The sequence below is a fragment of the Sceloporus undulatus genome, chromosome 9 (assembly GCF_019175285.1).
Source record: "Sceloporus undulatus isolate JIND9_A2432 ecotype Alabama chromosome 9, SceUnd_v1.1, whole genome shotgun sequence".
NCBI lineage: Eukaryota > Metazoa > Chordata > Lepidosauria > Squamata > Phrynosomatidae > Sceloporus > Sceloporus undulatus.
In genome coordinates this window covers 18,047,409-18,060,973 of record NC_056530.1, presented here as the reverse complement: position 1 = coordinate 18,060,973, position 13,565 = coordinate 18,047,409, and the positions used below count along the sequence as shown (strand labels likewise).

The 13,565-nt window shown below is 40.6% G+C and overlaps 1 non-coding gene across 1 annotated transcript; it reads right to left on the bottom strand.

Annotated features, from left to right (window-relative positions):
* Positions 1-8,728: 8,728 nt before the first annotated feature.
* On the bottom strand, positions 8,729-8,889 carry LOC121916336. Its single transcript, XR_006100830.1, has one exon. It is a non-coding gene; the product is annotated as a U1 spliceosomal RNA (small nuclear RNA).
* Between the last annotated feature and the right edge of the window lie 4,676 nt (positions 8,890-13,565).

Below are 13,565 nucleotides of genomic sequence, written 5' to 3'. Positions count from 1 at the left end.
TGATTTTGATCCTATTGCAGTGGTTGTAACGTGTCCCCCAACCTACTCTATGGGGCATCAGCTAAATTAAGGGAAGAAGGTCCATTCTGCTGATGGTTAGAGCAGAGCTGAATGGTGTTTCCATTGAGTTTGGTGGAATCGGGCCAGAAAAAAGTTATTTAGTTGTTTGTTAAGTATAAGCTGATACTTGATTCTGGTCAAAGAATTTAAAATGAAATAAAATGAACTTTCTGACAATGAAAGTTTGTCTCAAGAATAAAGGAGAGAATGGGTATACCTCTTGACCATTGCACAAAAATGGGCAAATAAGCTGAATTCCTGGAACCCCAGGATCCTGGGAGGTATTTGAAATGAATGGTCTGTCTCTCCTTCAAGAAGAGTAATAATGGCTTATTTCTTTATTCTCTGTTCTAGGTCGGTGATCTTGTACACGAAGTAAGTATTGTGAATGAAGCAATATTAAAAGTCTTGGGCTTGATATTATGAAAAGCCAAGTAGAAAATCAACAATAACAGAAATCAAAACTAAAGACGGGACAACTGCACACCAAAACGAGACTATAGAGTTCTTTCAAGCATTTTATTCAGGTTTATATAAGACAAAACCAATAGAAACTGAAAAGATCAGAGAGTACTTAGACAAGATAAATTTTAAAACCCCAACAGAAGAACAAATATCAAAATCGGAACAACATTACATATGATTACATATGAGCCAAGGTGTAGAAAATGCAAGAAGGACTTTGTCTGGGCCAATCCCAAGGGATATATACATATTTTTAAAACAATAAGCCCTTGGGAGGAAGGCTTGCGCCTTTTCTTTGCCGACGCGCAGAGTCAGAAACTTTCTTTCCCTGCCCTTGGTAGAATTAGGTGGCTGAGTTTAGGAAACAGAATCAAAAGAGAAATAACAAAAGAGAAATACAAAAGTCTCCTTCGGGAACAAGTGTAGAGAAAGGATGTCCCTGGGTGGCTTACTCCTTTACTCTGTCTACTCTCAGAATCAGAATTTTTCCCCCTTGAATGAGGACAGGGGTGGCTGAAATTAGGAAATACAGTAGAATAAAAAGAGAAATAACTGCTGATTTCTCTATTTTAGGTTGTACACACTGTGCCTGAGGTGAGTATCATTGTTATGGGATGTGGAACATTTTTTGCTTTCGATTTGGAACAGCCAAACAAAAGGGCCATGGTCCAATCCATGCACAGCACACACACCCCACACACATACCTGCCCCCCATGCACTGAATGAAGGTTTACCAGATGCTGGAATGGGAGGATGTCTATTTTAGTTTACAATCTACTGGATGTATTCATTTTGGTCCTGGCCAGAGTAATTGTGTTTGGATGCTTCTCTCATTCTTCCTCACTCTTCTTTCAGCCCTCCCATTTTGTTTGAGAAAATTAAAAATGCATTCCCCTTTGAGCACATAGAAATCTGCACATACACGTATGTACATGCATATATGCGCGCACGCACACACACACACACACACACACACAATGACCATTGTGTGATCTATTCCTCTACGATTTTATGCTACTTGAAGTTTCAGCCATAACCATAATGAATTACAAATAAACCAAGGAATTAAAAATACAAAGATTTTTTTCTGTCCAACCAGAAGGGATATTTAAATATTTTCTCAATGTTTTAAAAGCAACAGTTTTTAAAGAAATCTCTGATTTTTAGTTGCTGATTATGAAAGTCTGCCTCAGGAACAAGTGAGGGAATGAGTATCCCCCATGGACTGAGGCTGGCATTTAGGAAGGGCAAAGGCATTGGTGTGCCAGGATACTGTGAAGCATCTTCAGTGAATTGTCTCCTTATATTGCTGGAAAGGGACTAATTGTTTATTTCTCAATTTTAGGTTCTAAACGCTGTTGGAGGAGTTGTGAGTATTATAATCATGGGATGTGGTGATTATTTACTTTCAGTTGTGAACAGCCAAGTAGACAAAGGGGCCATGATCTAATTAGTTCTACCAGAATTGGCAACACTTGTATGCGCTGAAAGCTTGCACCAGAGGCTTTGCCAGCTTCAGGAATGGGAGGGATATCTATTTTGTTAGAAGTGTTGTCATCCACTGGAAATCTTCTGTTAGGTCCTGGCCAGAGTTATTATCGTACTGGATACTCCCTGCATTACTCCTCCCTCTCCTCTTTATTCCTCTCACCCCTCACAGTAGTATTCATGGTACAATAGCATAAAAGTATGATGCTCCTTTAACTGCTATGGCTCCATCTTATGAAATCTTGGGATGTCTACTTCTGTGAGATACATAGAAATCCCTGCCTCTTCAGTGTCTGTAGGATGTAACTGTGTCAGTGTCAAACTGTGTAGTGTGAAAGAGGCCTGTATGTCCAACGTTTGAACTTGGAAGTAATCTCCTGTTTCTGTATTTCAGACTCACAATGTTCTGCCTGTTGACGTGGTGAGTATTGCGATAAAAATTAGTTTATACTCAGAGAATCGTTTCTCTGTCGGGTTGATCACAAGTGTCTTCCATGGTGATGTGCGAAGGTAGTATCACTGGGTGCATACACACTATGGAAATAATACAGTTTGATACCCCTTTAATGGCCATTTTTCCTCCATCATAATTCCTCCCTCTCCTCTTTGTTCCTCTCACCCCTCTCATGCTGTCTGAGAAAATTAAAAGCAATTCTGTCTCAAACTTTTAATTTCTCAAATGTTAATGGCAAAGAAAACACACAGCCCAAGTTGGCTTGAGAAGAGGTGAGAAAAGAACAGTCGACTGACGTAATTCTTAATTTTTATGGCATCCACACAATTTCGTTTAGTCGCACCATCACTTCTGGACAAACACAGGCATTTCAGATATAGGACATCTTTCCTAAGCCTGTTTGCTGCTATCAAAAATGGGAGGAACATTCAAAGCATGAGCTCTCTTGGGCAAAAAGTTCCTACTTGCCTGAAAAATGATTTTCTGCCTTCAGCCTAAGGATGTGATCAAGTCACAATGTCTCATGTATTGGAAGAGTGCCAGGCTGGTTGGCATGCATGCCTGATGCATCCTTTTAAAACCAAATTCCATTATATACAAGCATGATATAAAAGCAAAAGAGATCAAAGCTGATCATTACATACATACAAACCCATTGTCTGATGTATTCCTAATGGGTCTTAGGATGACTGAGATTTAGACAGTGGTAGTAAGAAGGCAAGGTGTTTAAATTATAAGAAGGATTTAGCTTGAAGGAACTGCATGAAATATTTAAATAATCACAACAATAGTGTAAAGAATTCACTGGTTGAACATGCAGACTATGAATGTTTGGAGCAGGAACAAACAAGGGAACAGATGTTCACCTTAGACTTAGAATGCCATTTAAGAAGGATAAAGGCATTAGAGTCCCAGGATAGGAGGTTGGACTGGATGGCCCTTGTGCTCTCTTCCAACTCTACGATTCTATCATGTTGGGAGATGTCTTGTGTTAATTATCTGCCTATATTTTGAGACTCATTTCTCTATGACAGAGTGGTGTCCTTGTAAGCAAACTGAGTACAGTGTAATGCTAATTAATTAATGTGAACCACTTTATATTGCTTTATATTGTGAACCTCCAAGCAAAATAAGAGATCTAGATCAAGTTGAATACCATCACTGGACCCCACTGTTCCCACAAGAATCAGGAACCACCTCCCTTTACAGCTCCTTCTTTGCAATCTTCTTCCTTTTCTTGTTCCACCAACTCCTGAACACTGCATTGTAGATAGCAAAAACTTACATTTCTTTCACAGCACAATTGCATAAGAGTGTGGTCTTCCTTTAACTGCTATGGCTCTGTCTTACAGAGTCTTGGGATTTCTACTTCCAGGAGGTATCTAGCATATTCTGCCTCCTCGGTTTCTTTAAGATACAGCTGTGGCAGTTACAGTGCAATCAGACTGTTCAATGTAAAAGAGACCTATATGTCCACTGTTGCCCCTTGAACTAGGAAGTAATTGCCCATTTCTGTATTTCAGGTTGAGACTGTTCAACCTGTTGAAATGGTGATTATTGCAATAAAATTCAGTTTATACTTGGAGAAGCATTTCTTAGGTAGATCACAAGCAATTGGGACTGAGAAGATTGGGCTGGGATTCACTTTATTACACTGTAACTATATTGCTTACACATCCATACATCCCATACAGGATTCTAGCCTTTGTTAGGAAAATTTGTGGTCTAACTCATTATCAGGTACTTAAGAAGAAAGAAAGAATAACTGGAGATTATCAGATACTAAGGGCCTGAACAGACAGGCCAAAATAAAGCTGCTTCGGGTCACTTTGGAGCTATGCTGTTTAAATGACACATGCATCTTAAGAGGCCAGAAGCTGCACCAAAGCTGCACTCCAGTCTTTAGGACTGGAGTGTGGCTTTGGCATGGCTTCTGGCCTCTTGGGACGCATGCAACATTTAAACAACATACCTCCCAAATGACCCAAAGCAGCTTTATTTTGGCCTGTCTGTTTGGGCCTATATGTCTGCTGTTGCCCCTTGAACTAGAAAGTAATTGCCCATTTCTGTATTTCAGGTTGCGGCTGCTGTACCTCTTAATGTGGTGAGTATTGCAATAAAATTCAATTTATACTTGGAGAAGCATTTCTTTGTCAGGTGGATCACAAGCAATTGAGACTGAGGGGATTGGGCTGGGATTTACTACATGGCTTACACACCCATAAATCCCATACATGATAGGGAAATTTGCTGTCTAACTCATTATCAGGTACGTAAGAAGAAAGGAGGAATAACTGGAGACAACTAAGGGCCTGAACAGACAGCCCAGAGAAGAAAAGGTTAAGGGGTGATATGATAGCCATGTTTAAATATTTGAAGGGACATCAGAAAGTTGAGGATGGAGGGTCTTCTGCTGCTCCAGAAACTAGGACCTGGAGCAATGAATTCAAATACAGGAAAAGAGATTCCTCCTAAACATTAGTAAGAACTTCCTGATGGTAAGAGCTGTTCAATGATGGTACACACTGCCTCTGAGAGTGATGGAGTCTCCTCCTTTGGAGGTTTTTAAAGAGAGATTGGATGGCCTTCTCTCAGGAATGCTTTGATTGTGTACTCCTGCATAGCAGGGGATTGGACTGGATGACCCTTGTGGTCTCTTCCAACTCTATGCTTCTATGACATCATGTGCAAAAGCAAGCAGGTAGCTGCTTCTCTGCTGCTCCATCTCAGCTTTATTTTGATGTGTGCTAAGGCTCCCAGACTCTTATGGGGTCCTGTTGCAAATGGTCACCATATGATGTTTCACTAGTGGGAGAGTGCTGAATGCATGATGCTTCCTCACACTGCTTGCCAGTGCCATAGACCTCTTTCGGTTACTGCAGCTGCCTGGCATTTAAAACCGATTTTAGGGGACATTTGCAACTGTGGCAATGGTGCTGTGATTGCAAATTTGAAAAGCCAAATATATGAGGTCACAAATCTAACGTATCACAGTAAATGCTGAAAAGGACGCCAGCCATTGTTTTTGTGCAACAAACATAGGCGCAAAAGACAAAAAATAGGAAGGAGGGGGAGGTCACTCAAAAATGATTCTTGTACAAATGCAGCTATTTTAAAAAAGTCCTGAACATCAGTGGCAATTCTTCTCTGAATAAACCTTGCTAAAACTATATGATAGGGTCACCATAAATCAGAGCTGACTGGAAGGAACATAATGACAACATTAAAGTTAAACACAAAGATTGAATTCAGGAACCCCTTATATCTATTTAGATTTTGTGTGATCCTGCCCCAAACTTTAAGACATCCAACAGATCTCTTCAGATTAAGGTCTTAACCCCTATTTCCTTGGAGATATTTCTGCTAATGGTAGTTTCTTTTCTTTTTCCTAGGTTTCGTAAGAATTGGACATGGACCCCAGTGACGGATACTTCGTGCTCTTCTGCGTTCTATACTGCCACTCCAAGCCAATCAAGTGCAACAGAGAATCACAAGCCACAGTAGTATAGTATAGATAAATTATGTTAAACTAATTGATTTTGTTTTGTGGAGGACGCTGAGCAATAAGAACTCCACTGTTGCTATCATGGAGCATGGCAGAAGCTTTGCAAAAATAAAAGCAACTGGAAATTGCACAAATGGTTTTCCTTGTTTGTTTGTTCTCAAATTCACTAACTGAGTTCATCATTATGGCTAGAATCAGAGCCACTCACATGTAAGAGAAGTGGCCACACACTCCTGTTTCTCTAGTCAATGCAGATCTGATAGCACCTTGGACTGTGTCCTAAAACCATGAAATGACCTGATGCTTCATTCGTATATATTTACTAAAGTCAGTGTCCCATCTCCACTTTGGGGTATTGCATTCATATAAGTTCATCTTTCAAGGCTGGAGAATGAATTCAGACCACAGTTTGAAGCTCTAATGCTTCACTAACCAAGTTTATCATTATTGCTAGAATCAGATCCACTCACATGTAAGAGAAGTGGCTACACACTCCTGTTTCTCTAGTCAATGAAGATCTAATAGCAACTTGGACTGTGTCCTAAAACCATGAAATGACCTGATGCTTCATTCATGACATGCAAAACACAGTACAGTTGAGACTTGTGGTGATGTTTGGCCCTTGTAAGCTACAGAATTAGAGCACTATGGTCCCACTTTAACTGCCCTGGCAACACCAGTGGAATCCTGGGATATGTAATTTGGTGAGACGCTAGAGATCTCTGGCTGAGAATTCTAAGTAGGTAAAGGTAAAGGAAGTCCTTTGACATGAACATCTAGTTGTAACCGACTGTAGGGGACGGTGCTCATGTCAGTTACTAAAGTGAAGAGCCAGCATTGTCTGAGGACTGCTCTGGTGGTGATGTGGCCAGCATGACTACACTGAACACTGTTACATTCCCCTCAGTGTGGTACTTGTTTATCCACTTGCTTGCAAGCTTTCAATCTGCTAGGTTGGCAGAAGCTGGGACTAGTGACAGGAGCTCACCCCATCATGCTGCACTTGGGCCTTGAACAGCCAACCTTCTGATCTTCTGATAATCAGAACTGGCATCTTAACCAAGAATCCACCACATCCCTAGAATTCTAAGTATCCCTAAACTGTAAATCCCAGAATTCCTATAAGATGGAACCACGACTGTTAAAATTAATTATGTAGTGTGGAAGGACCTCAAGTTGTACAAGTAAAGTTGCATTCATGAGAACGAATGAGTTAAATAACTTTGCAGTTAAAGGTTTTTACCAACACCTTGTACTGTGCCCAGAAACTAATAGGCAGCCAGTGAAGAGATTTTCAAATCGGTGGTATATGGTCACCTCTACATTTTCCAATGACTAACCTAGCTGCCATATTTTGAACTAATTGAGGTTTCTGAACTAGGTACAAGGATAGCCCCATGAAAAGTGCATTACAGAAATCAAGTTGTGAGGTTACCAGCGCATGTACTACCATTTCCAGGTTCCCTGGCTCCAGGAAGGGTCTCAGCTGGTGTATCAGCCACATGTCATCCACTCCTTCTCCAAAGAAGAAACACAACATTGTGGACAGACGTCTTGATCCAGATCAACAATTGGTTCTAGTAGTTTGCTTTCCACCAGGAGACGGTCATTTATAAATGTAATTTTTTAAATTGCCCATTCAAGACAAAGCCATCTCCAATACTTTGCAAAGCAACAAGAATAGATCGCTGTTGAGAAAATGCAGCCCTCCAGGTGCACAGCAACTGGGAGGATTAAAGCTCAGCTCAGACCAGGGAAAACATCTTTGCTAACAAAAAATTATAGCACTCTTACTTGATGAGGCCTGGATCCTTTGCAATACAGTCTTCCAGGGAGAAAGTGATCTCACCTTTATCTTGAGATCAGCTCTACTTACAGTAGAGATCACCTTAGATGAGGAATTCACGGCTGGTCTTCAGTAGGGAAGGAGGAACTGCAATAAATACACTTGAACAGCATTCACACTCTTAATGCCTGTGAAGCTTGGTTGATGTAAATGAATTTGTGAAACCATTATTTTATGTATTATTTATTTCTAGACAGGCCAAAATAAAGCTGCTTCGGGTCACTTTGGAGGTATGCTGTTTAAATGATGTATGCCTCCTAAGAGTCTGGAAGCTGTGCCAAAGCTGTGCTCCCATCCTTAGGACTGGATTGTGGCTTTGGTGCAGCTTCTGGACTCTTAGGACACGTGCATCATTTAAAAATCATACCTCCAAAGTGACCCGAAGCAGCTTTATTTTGGCCTGTCTGTATTGGGCCTAAGATTTATATCTCACCTTTCTCCCACAATGGGATCCAAGGTGGGTTGAGATAATTCAAAAAGAGAGTACAAAAGCTTGAAAAAATAATGAAACATTTTTAATATTAAAACATTAGTTAAGAACACACAGTTTAAACTAGTAAAAACTGTAAAAAGCATTTACACAAATAAAAATTCATCCATCAAATGCCTGCCTAAATAAAACAATAAAACATTATATTAGTTATTATGCAAGAATGATGTCAGCTGAAAATTGTTTGACTCTTTGAGGAGGCCAAATACATGATGTGCAATGATCCTCTAGTGGTATTGTTTCACCGTTGAATACTATTAAAATGGATACACATTTCAATCACTAGTCTCTCAATAAGCTTGGCTGTTGTGAATGGATTGGTTATTGTGTGAAAACAATACCATTCGAAAGGTGTCTGAATACCTGACGTTGCTCACTAGTTATATGAAACAATGGATCAGTAGGTGCTTATCACCTAGATTTGCACAACCTTTCTAAGCAAATTATCCACAAATTATGCAGCTGAGTTTCCCACATTTGGGGAAACCACAGGGGTGAGCACACCCAGACTGCAACGCATGAGCCTCACCCTGGGAAAACCACCTTCATGATCATAGTATCTTTCCTGCCAGGTAACTAGTACACACAGGTACTGTTTGTTTTCCTTCTATATGATGTGATGTGACTAGTGTTTTCAACCAGAACCAGGTCAAGAAGGTGAGTGGATAGGTGTGAGGAGAATGAACAATCCTCATCTACTCCAGAGCAGTTTAGTTGACAGGAGGGTTCCTGAGGTTCTTGCCAGCAAAGCAGTATTTGCTACCCAATTCCTCTTCAATCCTCAAAAGTTGGTTATATTTGGCTAAGCATTCAGATTGGCAGGGAGTACCAGTCTTGATGTGACTAGTGCAGAGCCCAGTCACCATAACAGCTATGCAAGTATCTTCAGTATCTCCAGAGTGATGGCTTACCATCATACCCCAGTTATTCAATCTGGCTTAAGATGTTTTTGTTTCCTCAGGTAAAGGACAAGATGGATGTATAGGCATCAGAAAGCATCAAAGTACCAACTTACATCAACACTAGTAATCATGTAGCACATTGGGACGGGAAGCATGTTTTGGAAGTGCCAAACTAGCCAGGTAGCCAGTCTGGTACCCAGCTCCATCCTCCAAGACAGATGAATAGCTACACTCAACATCTTCTAACTAAGATGACTGCTTCACTTTGGCTCTATAATCATGAATTTCCCCTCCCTGTTGCACTTCTGAAGCATTTACTTATATATTTATTTCTAAAGGTAAAGGTGTTCCTCATTAACAAGGTTGTAAAGCCATGTCCAACCATAGTGGGTGCTTCTCATCTCCGTTACTAAGCCGAAGAACCAGCGTTTTCAGAGACTACTCTGTGATCATGTGGCCAGTATGATTGCACAGAACACTGTTTACCTTCCCACTGAAGTGGTACCTATTTATCTACTTGCACTTGCATGCTTTCACACTGCAAGGCTGGTCAAAGCTGGGATTAACCACAAGAGCCACCACTTCCTTTTATTTCTAAAAAACTCATATTCTACCATTTCAGTGTTTATACATTATGTAAGGTGATTAGGAACAATTAAAACCAACAATAAAGCATAATATAATCCCAGAGCACTAGCCCCGGGGCATGGTGATTCATTAAAACTAGTCATAAAATTCTAAAACAATAACAGTGGATTCCCAGAATTGAAGGGCAGGGTCAGATGAAAGCAATGAAAAGGCTTAAGCCATTTCCAGAAGTGACATGGAAATGATATCACTGGTTAGCATTTCCCTTTCCATTCTGATTTTTGCCACACTCAAAACTGGATGAGTGAACCTAGAAGTTCAGTACATGTAAGTACAATGGCTGGAGTTCTCTGTCATCTACTTTATGTAATTTTACATATGCTTAGTTATGTAGCAGAAGAGCTAAGCCACCATGTTAGTGAATTGCAAAGATACATAATGGAACACGGGTAAAACAGTAGCATCACTGCGGGTGTGCGGAGGGTACAGGCTGCACCAGGTGACACCCCAGGATGCGAGTGACACCCATTCAACCCCCCCCCCACTATCCACCATGCTCCTTCCCCATGCCTGCACACTCTTCTTGTGCACTGCTCCATGTCCCAGGCGCATGTATCAGTGGGGATGGAGTGGCACAGGGAGAGGAAGTGTGCACCATCCCAGAAATCCCACACTGGTGTTCCAGTCCATCGAAAGTCCTACACCAGAAGTCCCACCCCCTGCTAGTCCCACCACTCAGTGTGGGAACGCCACTGTGGTAAGACTATCCTGATGTGCATCAGGCCTTAGCACTGTGCATTGGCAATTCCTAGCCATTGTCCCAATGTACAACAGTTAACTGGGTGCCCTTCTGGTGCTGATGCTCTTCAGCACCAAAAGAGTACCTGTTTGCCATGGAGCAGCTGTGGGAAGAACACTAGTAAAAATAAGAGTGGATTTGTTGCCTCTATGGAAATGAATCCACTTGCTGTTATACAAGGCCAAATTTCAGCAGCATGTGTCTTCTAGGAGATGAAACATCTTAGTAGGTGAAATGAGCCCCATCAAGTATATTCATTGAGTGGTTTATTATCTTGACAGCTACATTCCATCTACACATTCCAAACATAATTCTTTTACTGTTTGTACTCCATGCATATATCACACAATAGCTTGCTACACAATATACTCTTTAAATATGTTCAGGCGCTCTTAGCAACAGCTTTAAGCAAGCATAAGCCAACAAGAAGTTTTCATTGAATTCTTTGAATGTTTTAAAAGTGAGGTGAAAGCTGTAATAAGAGAAACTGGAAAATAAATCACCAGGAACAGCTGATATTCCAATTGACACAGACAGAATCAATTCTAGTGCTAATTGATATATGTCAACAAATATGGGAAACGGTGGCCAATAGACTGGAAATGAACAATATATACACATGCATCTGCAAAAAAGGAGACGCAAAAGAGGATCACAGCCTTAGCCTCCTATGCAAGCAAAAATATGCTCAAAATTCTGCAACATAGATTCCAGTCATACATGGAGAGATAAATTCTAGAGGTGCAAGTGGGGCTCAGAAAACATAGAGGCAATAAAGACCACATTGCAAACCTATGATGGCTAACAGAGCATGCCAAGAAATTCGAGAAGAAAATCAGCATGGCTTTATGGAGTCATTTTAGTAAAAAGGTAAAGTGTTGGCTGTCTCTGCCATCCACCTGCTCTATCACCTTCCTCACTGCATATACCTGGGAAAAAGTCAAGCTGATCCAGTTAGAAACCACATTGATGCAGAATCATGAATTCTTCAGCACCAGGTTGGTCTTGTTCTTTGGCTTTAACAATTACTTTCTGACTTGATGACAGTGGTGATATGCTTATCTCATTGACAAAAGTGACTGATCCCCTGGTCTACTTGGCCTGAAATTTCTGGATGATTGCATGCCATAAATAGAGAGGCACAAAGTGCCCAGTCTTCACACCACTGCCTTGAACTGTAGGAAGAGGAAGACAAGATGATTCTCCAGGTTGTGACCACTGTACTTCTCATCTCTTTCTTTGGCCCAAAGGAAATCGGATCGGTAAGGACTTTTTTGTTTTGCTCTGAAAATCAGAACATTTAGCAAGGGAACACCCAGCAAATAGTGGAAGTGGGAATGCAAGGTACCTTGGATGAAAAAAAGTCTTTGTTTGACTAGATGGAGAAATGGGTTGGATCCAGGATCTGCCTTCTATGGTCAGAAACATCTCCTTCAATGGGCCTGTCTGGCTTTAAAAATCTTTCAGGTAACCAAAATCTATTGAGTGACTTTGGGTGAGTCACACACTCTCAGCCCCAGGAAATCCCATGATAGGGTTGCCTTAGGTTTTAATTGTTGTGATTTTGTGTATTTAATGGGAATGTGTATTTAATGCTTTTTAATTAATTAATTAATTAATTCAGTCAGTCAACCTTTATTAGGCATAGAAAAACAACAGGCATTTACAATAAAACTTCAGGACCGTTATTAAAATTTAAGCCATCATCTAATTAATTAATTTGCATCACATCAATTTTTAGTATACTTTATTCTTAACTTGATGTGAGCTACCATGAGAAAGACAGGGTATAAATAAAATAAATCAATAAATAGGGATGGAAACAATTCCAAAAAGTTTGAATTGTAGAGAAACAGGGGTATTCCCAAGCATCAGGAAACAAGAATTGGGAGAATCCCAGACAGATGAAACCCTTCACAGTTTGGGACCTATTCTGGGTGAAAAATGCACATAAGAGGTCATAGAAAATCTATCATAGAAAACTACACTTGACTTTCTTGCAGGATTAATTCCAAGCTGTGAATAGACTTGAGAAAGCACAGTTTTTGAGGATTTCCTTGCAGCAGCCCTGGTTAGTTCTTGGATGGAAGATGCCCAATGAACAACCAGGTGCTGCAAGCTATATTTTAGAGGAAGGAACTGGCAAAGCCATTGCTGAGTATTCCTTGTTTAAGAAAACCCAAAGAAATGCATGGGGCTGCCATAAGTCAACAGATAACACACACACACACACACACACACACATTTTTAAATTCCAGGTTGTTAGACTTTGTATACCATTTTGCTGAAGCCAATATTCTCAGCAGATAAGCTACCCCCCAAAAATTGAAAGAGTAATCTTTTGCTTTTATATTTAGTCTTCTAGCACTGGCTGTAAGATAATGAATGTGAGTACCTGCTATTATTATTATTATTATTATTATTATTATTATTATTATTATTCATGTCAATTACTAGATCACGTCTTTTCACTCTCAAAAGTAGGTAAGACTCAAGAAATGAAGCAAAAGCCCTCTTGTTTCTCCAGTCCTAAATTGTTTATGGCAATGTACAGGCAGAGCGGACAATCCTTTGCTTTGGAGGTCCACATACTATGATGGGTGGGTGCTTTGGGGGCCTCATGTCAGCAAATGAAGTAGAGCTAGTGGCAGACATCACTCAAACAGGCAGATAAATTCTCTCTCACATGCATCCATCTAAATACCCACTTACACATACATTCACTTTGATTCTCTCCCACTGGAGCCAGAGTGCCATTGGCTGGCACATAGGTGGTGGCAATGGAAGGACTGGAATGGCCATAGGTGCAGCGATGCCCCGAGGAGAGGCAGAGAAAGCTGTTGCCATCAGGGCAAAAAAATGCCTTCTAACTTACAAGCTTTCTTTCCCAATGAGACTGGTTTTCTTTGCCTTCTTCCCACCAGGTTGTACATCCTTGTGAAAGGTGCACTATGTCAGTGTAAGAAG